Source organism: Pundamilia nyererei, unplaced genomic scaffold, assembly GCF_000239375.1.
Source record: "Pundamilia nyererei isolate P.nyererei 1_Seehausen unplaced genomic scaffold, PunNye1.0 scaffold00131, whole genome shotgun sequence".
Classification (NCBI taxonomy): domain Eukaryota; kingdom Metazoa; phylum Chordata; class Actinopteri; order Cichliformes; family Cichlidae; genus Pundamilia; species Pundamilia nyererei.
The window spans coordinates 1,318,059-1,318,432 of NW_005187532.1; the positions used below are offsets into that span (position 1 = coordinate 1,318,059).

At 61.2% G+C, this 374-nt stretch overlaps 1 protein-coding gene across 2 annotated transcripts in view; it reads left to right on the top strand.

Moving 5' to 3' along the window:
• Positions 1 to 374, top strand: part of LOC102196746 (transcription factor COE3-like) — a 58,109-nt gene that overhangs the window by 4,082 nt on the left and 53,653 nt on the right. The window lies entirely within an intron of this gene.

Consider the following 374-nt stretch of genomic DNA (forward strand, 5'->3'; position numbering starts at 1 on the left):
TCCTCCTTCTCTTCCTCTTCCTCCTCCTCGTCCTCCTTCTCGTCCTCCTCCTCTTCCTCCTCCTCCTCCTCGTCGTCCTCCTCCTCCTCTTCCTCGTCCTCCTCTTCCTCCTCCTCCTCCTCCTTCTAGTCCTCCTCCTTCTCTTCCTCGTCCTCCTCCTCCTCCTTCTCGTCCTCCTCCTCTTCCTCCTCCTTGTCCTCGTCCTCCTTCTCGTCCTCCTCCTCCTCCTCTTCCTCCTCCTCGTCCTCGTCCTCCTCCTCTTCGTCCTCCTCCTCTTCCCCCTCCTCCTCGTCCTCGTCCTCCTCCTCCTCCTCTTCTTCCCCCTCCTCCTCCTCCTCCTCCTCTTCTTCCTCCTCCTCCTCCTCCTCCTCCTC